Source organism: Asterias rubens, unplaced genomic scaffold (assembly GCF_902459465.1).
Source record: "Asterias rubens unplaced genomic scaffold, eAstRub1.3, whole genome shotgun sequence".
NCBI classification, from domain to species: Eukaryota; Metazoa; Echinodermata; class Asteroidea; order Forcipulatida; family Asteriidae; genus Asterias; species Asterias rubens.
The window spans coordinates 367,784-379,291 of record NW_022985699.1 but is presented as its reverse complement, the minus strand read 5'-3'; the positions used below and the strand labels follow the sequence as shown (position 1 = coordinate 379,291).

The window sequence follows — 11,508 nt, the reverse complement described above, 5'->3', positions numbered from 1 at the left end:
CCCCCCCCCCCCCCCCCCAACTGACGGAACTATGTTATCCTGGAGTAAGACAATATAAACTGCACCCCAGGCTTAGCTGGCTCAACATCTGTCAGTGCCTGGTTAGTACCCAGAAGAAGATGACAGTTCTCCTCCATTATGGGCCTATCTTCTTCATTTCTTTGTGGATCTTTCTATTTTGGGATAACTGAAGTCTTCTTCAAATCGCATCTTCTTTAAGAAGTTATTCTTCTTCGTTTTTTCTCTTCATGTTTCTGTTGCAATAAGTTTAAACTCTTTGGTGCATACCTGTAGCACTGATTACAAGAGTACCTCTTTTGTTCAAAATGGAGACTTGAAGTTAAAAGAATGCAAATGTTCTCCTTCAAATAAAAGCCCATGTTCTACCTACAAACAAACCGTTACCCCCCCCCCCCCCCCCCCACTGACGGAACTATGTTGTCCTGGAGTATGACTATTTAAACTGCACCCCAGGCTTAGCTGGCTCAACATCTGTCAGTGCCTGGTTAGGGCCCAGAAGAAGATGACAGTTCTCCTCCATTATGGGCCTATCTTCTTCATTTTTTTGTGGATCTTTCTATTTTGGGATAACTGAAGTCTTCTTCAAATCGCATCTTCTTCAAGAAGTTATTCTTCTTCGTTTTTTTCTCTTCATGTTTCTGTTGCAATAAGTTTAAACTCTTTGGTGCATACCTGTAGCACTGATTACAAGAGTACCTCTTTTGTTCAAAATGGAGACTTGAAGTTAAAAGAATGCAAATGTTCTCCTTCAAATAAAAGCCCATGTTCTACCTACAAACAAACCGTTACCCCCCCCCCCAACTGACGGAACTATGTTATCCTGGAGTAAGACATATAAACTGCACCCCAGGCTTAGCTGGCTCAACATCTGTCAGTGCCTGGTTAGTACCCAGAAGAAGATGACAGTTCTCCTCCATTATGGGCCTATCTTCTTCATTTCTTTGTGGATCTTTCTATTTTGGGATAACTGAAGTCTCCTTCAAATCGCATCTTCTTCAAGAAGTTATTCTTCTTCGTTTTTTCTCTTCATGTTTCTGTTGCAATAAGTTTAAATTCTTTGGTGCATACCTGTAGCACTGAATACAAGAGTACCTCTTTTGTTAAAAATGGAGACTTGATGTTAAAAGAATGCAAATGTTCTCCTTCAAATAAAAGCCCATGTTCTACCTACAAACAAACCGTTAGACCCCCCCCCCCATCACTGACGGAACTATGTTGTCCTGGAGTAAGACAATATAAACTGCACCCCAGGATTAGCTGTCTCAACATCTGTCAGTGCCTGGTTAGGGCCCAGAAGAAGATGACAGTTCTCCTCCATTATGGGCCTATCTTCTTCATTTCTTTGTGGATCTTTCTATTTTGGGATAACTGAAGTCTTCTTCAAATCGCATCTTCTTTAAGAAGTTATTCTTCTTCGTTTTTTTCTCTTCATGTTTCTGTTGCAATAAGTTTAAACTCTTTGGTGCATACCTGTAGCACTGATTACAAGAGTACCTCTTTTGTTCAAAATGGAGACTTGAAGTTAAAAGAATGCAAATGTTCTCCTTCAAATAAAAGCCCATGTTCTACATACAAACAAACCGTTACCCCCCCCCCCCCACTGACGGAACTATGTTATCCTGGAGTATGACTATTTAAACTGCACCCCAGGCTTAGCTGGCTCAACATCTGTCAGTGCCTGGTTAGGGCCCAGAAGAAGATGACAGTTCTCCTCCATTATGGGCCTATCTTCTTCATTTTTTTGTGGATCTTTCTATTTTGGGATAACTGTAGTCTTCTTCAAATCGCATCTTCTTCAAGAAGTTATTCTTCTTCGTTTTTTTCTCTTCATGTTTCTGTTGCAATAAGTTTAAACTCTTTGGTGCATACCTGTAGCACTGATTACAAGAGTACCTCTTTTGTTCAAAATGGAGACTTGAAGTTAAAAGAATGCAAATGTTCTCCTTCAAATAAAAGCCCATGATCTACCTACAAACAAACCGTTACCCCCCCCCCCCCAACTGACGGAACTATGTTATCCTGGAGTAAGACATATAAACTGCACCCCAGGCTTAGCTGGCTCAACATCTGTCAGTGCCTGGTTAGTACCCAGAAGAAGATGACAGTTCTCCTCCATTATGGGCCTATCTTCTTCATTTCTTTGTGGATCTTTCTATTTTGGGATAACTGAAGTCTCCTTCAAATCGCATCTTCTTCAAGAAGTTATTCTTCTTCGTTTTTTCTCTTCATGTTTCTGTTGCAATAAGTTTAAATTCTTTGGTGCATACCTGTAGCACTGAATACAAGAGTACCTCTTTTGTTAAAAATGGAGACTTGATGTTAAAAGAATGCAAATGTTCTCCTTCAAATAAAAGCCCATGTTCTACCTACAAACAAACCGTTAGACCCCCCCCCCCATCACTGACGGAACTATGTTGTCCTGGAGTAAGACAATATAAACTGCACCCCAGGATTAGCTGTCTCAACATCTGTCAGTGCCTGGTTAGGGCCCAGAAGAAGATGACAGTTCTCCTCCATTATGGGCCTATCTTCTTCATTTCTTTGTGGATCTTTCTATTTTGGGATAACTGAAGTCTTCTTCAAATCGCATCTTCTTCAAGAAGTTATTCTTTTTCGTTTTTTTTCTCTTCATGTTTCTGTTGCAATAAGTTTAAACTCTTTGGTGCATACCTGTAGCACTGATTACAAGAGTACCTCTTTTGTTCAAAATGGAGACTTGAAGTTAAAAGAATGCAAATGTTCTCCTTCAAATAAAAGCCCATGATCTACCTACAAACAAACCGTTACCCCCCCCCCCCAACTGACGGAACTATGTTATCCTGGAGTAAGACTATTTAAACTGCACCCCAGGCTTAGCTGGCTCAACATCTGTCAGTGCCTGGTAAGTACCCAGAAGAAGATGACAGTTCTCCTCCATTATGGGCCTATCTTCTTCATTTCTTTGAGATCTTTCTATTTTGGGATAACTGAAGTCTTCTTCGAATCGCATCTTCTTCAAGAAGTTATTCTTCTTCGTTTTTTCTTTTCATGTTTCTGTTGCAATAAGGTTCAACTCTTTGGTGCATACCTGTAGCACTGAATACAAGAGTACCTCTTTTGTTCAAAATGGAGACTTGATGTTAAAAGAATGCAAATGTTCTCCTTCATAAAAAAGCCCATGTTCTACCTACAAACAAACCGTTAGACCCCCCCCCCCCCCCATCACTGACGGAACTATGTTGTCCTGGAGTAAGACAATATAAACTGCACCCCAGGATTAGCTGGCTCAACATCTGTCAGTGCCTGGTTAGGGCCCAGAAGAAGATGACAGTTCTCCTCCATTATGGGCCTATCTTCTTCATTTCTTTGTGGATCTTTCTATTTTGGGATAACTGAAGTCTTCTTCAAATCGCATCTTCTTCAAGAAGTTATTCTTCTTCGTTTTTTTCTCTTCATGTTTTTGTTGCAATAAGTTTAAACTCTTTGGTGCATATCTGTAGCACTGATTACAAGAGTACCTCTTTTGTTCAAAATGCAGACTTGAAGTTAAAAGAATGCAAATGTTCTCCTTCAAATAAAAGCCCATGTTCTACCTACAAACAAACTGTTACCTCCCCCCCCCCCCCCCACTGACGGAACTATGTTGTCCTGGAGTCTGACAAATAAACTGCACCCACGGGCTAAGCTGGCTCAACATCTGTCAGTGCCTGGTTAGGGCTCAGAGGAAGATGACAGTTCTCCTCCATTATGGGCCAATCTTCTTCATATCTTTGTGGATCTTTCTATTTTGGGATAACTGAAGCCTTCTTCAAATCGCATCGTCTTCAGGAATTTATTCTTCTTCTTTTTTTTTTTCTTCATGTTTCTGTTGCAATAAGTTTAAACTCTTTCGTGCATATCTGTAGCACTGATTACAAGAGTACCTCTTTTGTTCAAAATGGAGACTTGAAGTTAAAAGAATGCAAATGTTCTCCTTCAAATAAAAGCCCATGTTCTACCTACAAACAAACCAACCCCCCCCCCCCCCAACTGACGGAACTATGTTGCCTGGAGTATGACTATATAAACTGCACCCCAGGCTTAGCTGGCTCAACATCTGTCAGTGCCTGGTTAGGGCCCAGAAGAAGATGACAGTTCTCCTACATTATGGACCTATCTTCTTCATATTTGTGGATCTTTCTATTTTTGGATAACAGAAGTCTTCTTCAAATCGCATCTTCTTCAGGAATTTATTCTTCTTCGTTTTTTTCTCTTCATGTTTCTGTTGCAATAAGTTTAAACTCTTTGGTGCATACCTGTAGCACTGATTACAAGAGTACCTCTTTTGTTCAAAATGGAGACTTGAAGTTAAAAGAATGCAAATATTCTCCTTCAAATAAAAGCCCATGTTCTACCTACAAACAAACCGTTACCCCCCCCCATTACTGACGGAACTATGTTGTCCTGGAGTATGACAATATAAACTGCACCCCAGGCTTAGCTGGCTCAACATCTGTCAGTGCCTGGTTAGGGCCCAGAAGAAAATGACAGTTCTCCTACATTATGGACCTATCTTCAACTTTTACCTCCAAGATTGTCATGAAAGGCTTTGACGTCAGTAAGTTTGTATCGAGCACTTCATTTTTGTTCTTCAATCACCAGATCACTGTTCACATGACAGACTTCTCTTCATACAGTATTTATTGTGGAATTTTGTCTTCTTCTTGATCAACTGAAATCTTCTTCACATCAAGATGTCAGACCTGCTGGGCAACTTCTCCTTCAGTATACTAAGAGTCTCAGTTTGAGACTTATCTTCTTCAAGAACTCATTCTTCTTCGGTTTTTTCTTCTCATGTTTCTGTTGCTTAAAATGGAAACTTAAAGAAAAAATGCAAATAATTTCCTCAAGAGTTAGCCTATGTTGTTACTACAAATAAACCGTTACCCCCCCCCCCCCCCCAGATGGAAATATGTTGTCCTGGAGTATGACAACATAAACAACACCCACAGGCTAAGCTGGCTCAACATCCGTCAGTGCCTGGTTAGTACCCAGAAGAAGATGACAGTTCTCCTCCATTATGGGCCCATCTTCTTCATTTTTTTGTGGATTTTTCTATTTTGGGATAACTGAAGTCTTCTTCAAATTGCATCTTCTTCAAGAAGTTATTCTTCTTCGTTTTTTTTCTCTTCATGTTTCTGTTGCAATAAGTTTAAACTCTTTGGTGCATATCTGTAGCACTGATTACAAGAGTACCTCTTTTGTTCAAATTGGAGACTTGAAGTTAAAAGAATGCAAATGTTCTCCTTCAAATAAAAGCCCATGTTCTACCTACAAACAAACCGTTATCCCCCCCCCCCCCATCACTGACGGAACTATTTTGTCCTGGAGTAAGACAATATAAACTGCACCCCAGGCTTAGCTGGCTCAACATCTGTCAGTGCCTGGTTAGGGCCCAGAAGAAGATGACAGTTCTCCTCCATTATGGGCCAATCTTCTTCATTTCTTTGTGGATCTTTCTATTTTGGGATAACTGAAGTCTTCTTCAAATCGCATTTTCTTCAAGAAGTTATTCTTCTTCTTTTTTTTCTCTTCGTGTTTCTGTTGCAATAAGTTTAAACTCTTTGGTGCATACCTGTAGCACTGATTACAAGAGTACCTCTTTTGTTCAAAATGGAGACTTGAAGTTAAAAGAATGCAAATGTTCTCCTTCAAATAAAAGCCCATGTTCTACCTACAAACAAACCATTACCCCCCCCCCCCCATTACTGACGGAACTATGTTGTCCTGGAGTATGACAATATAAACTGCACCCCAGGCTTAGCTGGCTCAACATCTGTCAGTGCGTGGTTAGGGCCCAGAAGAAAATGACAGTTCCCCTACATTATGGACCTATCTTCAACTTTTACCTCCAAGATTGTCATGAAAGGCTTTGACGTCAGTAAGTTTGTATCGAGCACTTCATTTTTGTTCTTCAATCACCAGATCACTGTTCACATGACAGACTTCTCTTCATACAGTATTTATTGTGGAATTTTGTCTTCTTCTTGATCAACTGAAATCTTCTTCACATCAAGATGTCAGACCTGCTGGGCAACTTCTCCTTCAGTATACTAAGAGTCTCAGTTTGAGACTAATCTTCTTCAAGAACTCATTCTTCTTCGTTTTTTTCTTCTCATGTTTCTGTTGCTTAAAATGGAAACTTAAAGAAAGAAATGCAAATAATTTCCTCAAGAGTTAGCCTATGTTGTTACTACAAATAAACTGTTACCCCCCCCCCCCAGATGGAAATATGTTGTCCTGGAGTATGACAACATAAACAACACCCACAGGCTAAGCTGGCTCAACTTCTGTCAGTTCCTGGTTAGGGCCCAGAAGAAGATGACAGTTCTCCTCCATTATGGGCCAATCTTCTTCATTTCTTTGTGGATCTTTCTATTTTGGATCACTGAAGTCTCCTTCAAATCGCATCTTCTTCAAGAAGTTATTCTTCTTCGTTTTTTTCTCTTCATGTTTTTGTTGCAATAAGTTTAAACTCTTTGGTGCATATCTGTAGCACTGATTACAAGAGTACCTCTTTTGTTCAAAATGGAGACTTGAAGTTAAAAGAATGCAAATGTTCTCCTTCAAATAAAAGCCCATGTTCTACCTACAAACAAACCGTTATCCCCCCCCCCCATCACTGACGGAACTATGTTGTTCTGGAGTAAGACAATATAAACTGCACCCCAGGCTTAGCTGGCTCAACATCTGTCAGTGCCTTCTTAGTACCCAGAAGAAGATGACAGTTCTCCTCCATTATGGGCCTATCTTCTTCGTTTTTTTCTTGTGGATCTTTCTATTTTGGGATAACTGAAGTCTTCTTCAAATCGCATCGTCTTCAGGAATTTATTCTTGTTCTGGGCAATTTCCACTTCAGTGTTCGGTCTCTTACCAGTGGATTGAACCATGAACTACTCCAATGTGGCTGTTTTAGCACAATAGCACCATTTTGTTATGCAGACATTTTACTCCGCAAGGTCTTGCTCCGTCAATCCAATGTTTAATGATGTTTGCTTCTCATGACACCAGTCTCTGCCTCTTTTTGGTTGACTAGATGTGTACTGTAATGATGATCCTTGAAGTAAGTTGTGCAGGGAAGAATTTGTGTTTTAAAAGTTTGTTTTTTAAAAGTAATTTTCACTCAAAAGTGTTTGTGTTTCAAATGCACTGGATACCTTTGGTAGTTGTTGAAGACAAGTATTCTCACTTTGTGCATCCAGACACATGCATAGAATAATACACCTGTGAAGGTTTGGGCTGAACTGGTCATAGTTTGCAGTAGAATAATAAAAGAAAAAACACCCTTATGTTGCATGACTCTGTGTGCATTTAGATGCATATTAAAAGGCTAAGCTGAAGTCATTTGTATTTTGAGTGAGTTGTTACCTATTTCTCAAAAACTAAGTTATTTCAGAGAGAGAGAGTCAGTTCTCACAATGTTTTTTTTACTCTTAACAGCTCTCCTTTGCTTGTTACAATTAACTTGTTATGCTAACAATTATTTTGATTAGTTACAAACAGTGTCCAGTGCCTTTAGTGAAACAACAATTTCCTTTTTTGTTTTGCTTTTAAGAACTTGTAGGTTCGATGATTACTCTGTGAGTAGGTGATGCTCTATGCAACCTGATGTTGATAAGTTTGGCTTCTTGTGACACCTGCCTTACCATGAAGGATGTACTATTCAGCTGTAGAAGGTAAAATTGAAGAATTTCTTTACTTTGAATTTATTTTAAGTAAACCCATGTCTCATTATGCCATAGCACTTTGGCATGAGATGCTTTGAGGACCTGTCGCTTAGATGATGTATTATAAACTTACCCAAGTAAGTGACACTCTGTCGGTGTAATGTTTATGATGGCAAAAAAAACTTACTTAGTAACAAGCAATGGAGAGCCTTTGATAGTATACAAATATTGACTGCATTCTATTTTCCCGAGGCACAGCCGAGGGAAAATGGAACGGTCCGGGGATCACCGAGGTAGTCAGGAGTTTTAACCATAGCACAAGTTAAAGCAGTCAATATATGTTTTATAACACCCCAACAGACTATTTATCATCCTCATCACTTCAGATTCACAGATGCAAAACTGATTTGGTTCGAGGTGGTTAAAAAAGACGTCTAGGTACTGCACCTCGTGTGATAGTCGTCAGACCGATGCACTATCACATGGCCGCCTTTTCTAGTAAAACTAAGACATTTAATGTGACGCGCTCATTACCAATGAAAAGGCAGAATATTTGTAAGGGGTGTTATAATATAAAACATTGTGAGGAAACGAATCCCTCTGAAATGAGAGGGAGGTACTCGCTCAAATAATAATAGACTTCAACTGAAGCCTTTAATTGTGCATCTGAAAGCACACAACGTTGTGCAACGAGGATGTTTTTTTCTTTCATTATTCTCTTGGACTTCAAGGACCAATTGAGCATATAAATGTTCACAGGTCTGTTATTTTAAGCATATGTTGGGATACACTAAGTGAGATTATTGGTCTTTGACAATTACCAAACGTATCCTCATTTGATTCACAGTAACTTCGTGACATGTGGAGCTTTTTAAAGGACCAGTAACTGAGATGATGCCATTCACCCAAGGAGTTGGTGCTTTTGATGAGACTACGATGTGTGGGATGTGTAGGCATACTGCTGTGATCCTTGAAGGTAAAATTCCTTATTGAAAGTGTTGTGTTTTGTTTTCTTCTTCTGTTTGCCCTGGAACATCCTCCTCTTTGAAATTCAGGTGCGGACCTCCCCTTTTTTTGGTAAGAAATAAAGGAGAGAGAGAAGGGATTCTTCCCGCCCCCCTCTTATCCTCCCTGGGTTAACCTTAATTTTAAATTAACATTTTGAGGTGCATCCTAATTGAAATTTTTTGTTGATATTCTCGTACTGCATATTATAACAAAGCGCTGCAAAAATCGCCACCTGTAAAAATCCATGTTTTTTTTCAACATGCCTGTAATTTTCGAGTTAGAAAAACTGCTTCGTTCCTTACTGTGCAAGCAAAACACGCAAAATATGCTTGAAGTAAGCTAACATAAGGGCTAATTCTTTGCTTACAGTAAGCAGAGCCATTAAATTTGACCCTGCACATGCCTGGCGCGTGCTTTCATTCTAAAAAAAATCCTGGATTTGCACCTGTTTGGAAAATCCTGGATTCGCCTCTGGTTTTAAATACAATGTTTAACAATCTAATAAATCTATAGTACCTCATTTTTTTCACAGGAGTTTGACACAAGATGCATAAAGGAGCTGGGATGATTTCATTTTTCTAAGGAGGTGGTGCTCTGGGACCCTGATGTTGATGAGTCTTCATTCTTGTGATACATGATAGATGTTCAAAGGTAAAACTAAAGATAACAGTGGGTGCGTTTGATTAGCTTCCCCATGTCGACCCTGATCTGCCCCCAGTACATTCAAATGGCTTTGATGTCATTCCAGGGGTTCACTCGGGTCAGCCCCAAGTGCCCTGCTTGTGGAACGGGTCACTTGGGGCTGGCCCGAGGTGCATGACGTCACCACGAGAGGGCGAGTGATCATTCGTTTAGCTCTTGTCAGGGGCTCATTCGAATGAGCACCGCACAGTCGACCCGGTGAAGCTAATCAAACGCACCATGTGATGCTATCACACTAAATGGGTCATTTGTTCGGAAATATCAGTATGGAGAAACAAGTCAAAACAGGCCAATATAAGGGTAAAATTTTCAAAAATATGTTTAATGCCAAAATGTCTTTTTTTTGGGGGGGGGGTGCAAACTTCCTTTTGATAAATAACATCAAAAAGGGGTTCAAATTAGCATTGAAAGAAAATATTCTTTTGCATGCTTCGCTGTTTCTACATTCACAAATTTCAAACCAAAAGTGGTATCAACATGGGATTTGACAGTATTAAAGCATTGATCAATGCACAAAAGATTGATTAATTACACTGGTCTAAAAAAGACTCATTTTGATTGATCGCCTCACCCCTATTTTTAAATAGTTTGGTGTTTTTGGTTTTTCGAAAAGGAAACCTTTTTTTCAAATTTTACCTTCACTTTAACTTGTTGTTTCACCTTTAAAAGTATGCGTACTGCTGTGTTGGGTTGTTTTCCTTTTAAAACAAAATTAAAGTCTTTAGTCTTTTTGGGTTATTTATTGCAATTTCTATAAATTGCACTGTATCTTAATCAGGCTCAAAGTTCACTTGTCTTATTCCTCCATTTCTTTCACAGAGACTCCTAGTTTCAAGATCATCTCCCACATGATGAACAGAGTGCCGTCTCGATCTTCTCAGTTGCTTTCCGCTGCTTGAGGACAAACCTGGACCCAATTTCATAGCACTGCCTAATGGCAAGCAATTTTCGTGCTTGATGTAGCAGAAAAATTTGCTAAAGCATAAGCGTAGTTTACAGGTTAGCAAAAAATTAGGCAGCCATCTTGCGTATACACCTTTGCTTTTGTTGTTACGTCATTCATTTTTCACAGTAAGCACCAAAAGGTTAGCGTAACTTTTGTGTGCTTACAGTTTAATAGCAGCGCTATGAAATGGAAACTTGCACAGTAAGCACAAAGTTGGCCGCTAGACAGCTCTATGAAATTGGGCCCTGGAGAAATTGTATGTATTTTTTGCCTCCTCTAGGTCTTTCTGCCATTCGGAATGCAGTTGGAAATTGTTTCAACAAATTCTCAAAATTTTCTGATCAAAAAAGTGCATTTCTGGTATTTTGTTTCCTTTTGGAAACTACATGAGAAAGGCAAAAAAGACCCCTGGGGATAAAAGTTTAAAGAGACACGTTACCTTCGATTGAGCGTTTTGATTTACAAATCACAAAATGGCGAACCGTGTTAGTTCGTGAAGCAAAAGGGAAACCACACAGGCATACTTCTTAGAACTTCTTTCCAACCATTTTTGTCTCAAAGCACTTTTTACAGGCAAAGAGCCCTATCCAAGGCAACGTGTCCCTTTAATGTGCAGTTAAAGGCACTGGACATGTTTGGTAATTACTCAAAATATTAATAAGCATAATAAACTTACTTGGTAACAGCAATGGAGAGCCGGTGATAGTATAAAACACTGTGAAAAAAACGACTCTCTGTGGGTGTTAATTTTTGAGAAAAAAGTTAATTAATCACTAAAATATTTGAGTCTGCGAAAGACTTCAGGCCTGATTTCTTTCTCGGGGATCTAAAAGAGCACAAATTTCGTGCAACAAGGGTGTTTATTTTCTTGCAGTTGACCAAATGTACCAGTATCTTCCAGATTTAATTTGATGCACATGTTGGGACACACCAAGTGAGAATGCTGATCTTTGACAATTACCAAACATGTCCAGTGCCTTTAAACTATAATAGAAAAATCATCGACCAATCTTTGTAAAGAAGTATAAGCCTAAGATTCCTACTTAGTTATGTTTCTTCAATAACTATTAGTTAATACCAATGGGAGACTTTGAAATTCTAGGTGGCAGCAGACTTACCCGGTAAATTTCCATTGTTGACGTAGTT

At 39.3% G+C, this 11,508-nt stretch overlaps 1 long non-coding RNA gene across 2 annotated transcripts; it reads left to right on the top strand.

Moving 5' to 3' along the window:
* Positions 1–7,019: 7,019 nt before the first annotated feature.
* Positions 7,020–11,018, top strand: LOC117305778. Of its 2 annotated transcripts, XR_004520730.1 has the most exons (5): positions 7,020–7,102; positions 7,595–7,715; positions 8,554–8,682; positions 9,247–9,365; positions 10,236–11,018. It is a non-coding gene; the product is annotated as an uncharacterized LOC117305778 (long non-coding RNA). The 2 variants fall into 2 exon arrangements; XR_004520729.1 differs by lacking the exon at positions 7,020–7,102 and having other exon boundaries at positions 7,534–7,715.
* Positions 11,019–11,508: the final 490 nt, after the last annotated feature.